Raw genomic sequence first — 704 nt, 5'->3', positions numbered from 1 at the left:
TTTTTTAGATATGATACGTAAATTCGAATTTATACTAAATGAATTAATTACATTGTAACTATCACACAGTAATATATCGATCTCAAATCTAACATCTTATTGTCAACATTTTTGTTAAATTCTTTTCGATGCATGTCATAATATTTCATGTGTACTAAATCAGAAAGGACTGCAACATGGTCCAGGTCACAACATATTACCATAATTCTATTACATTTTTTTTCTTTCAAAAAACACCTGTTGGTGGGTGTGGGGGGTTATAACAAAAGAGAGAAGGCACGAACAATAAAAAAGGAACGAAAAGAAACAACCGAAAGCTTTTCTAATTTCTTGAATAGAAAACATATTTGCTGAATTACAAGAGAAAAACAGAGCATATAATTACTCTGTATTAACTGACTCCTACTTTTAATATAACTCCTAACTTATAGTGTTTTTATTCCACTAAACAAACTTCTAAACTTACTACTAAAGTTCCTAACTCTTTGAACACTTTCTAAGGTGAACAAACCTCACCTGGATAATTGTTTTGACCTGGTAAATGCAGTAAACAAATAACACAGTAAGTTGCACTAATTTGTTACACTTCCCCTTAGTGCAAGCCCACGATCAACAATTCCCAGAGCATCTTGAAAGTAGGGGTGTACAAATCGAACCGAAAACCGAATCAAACCGAGAAAAAAAACTCGACTAGTGGTTGGTTT

This window comes from Solanum tuberosum, unplaced genomic scaffold (assembly GCF_000226075.1).
Source record: "Solanum tuberosum cultivar DM 1-3 516 R44 unplaced genomic scaffold, SolTub_3.0 scf00005, whole genome shotgun sequence".
Lineage (NCBI taxonomy): Eukaryota > Viridiplantae > Streptophyta > Magnoliopsida > Solanales > Solanaceae > Solanum > Solanum tuberosum.
Note: the sequence above shows the minus strand (reverse complement) of the source record.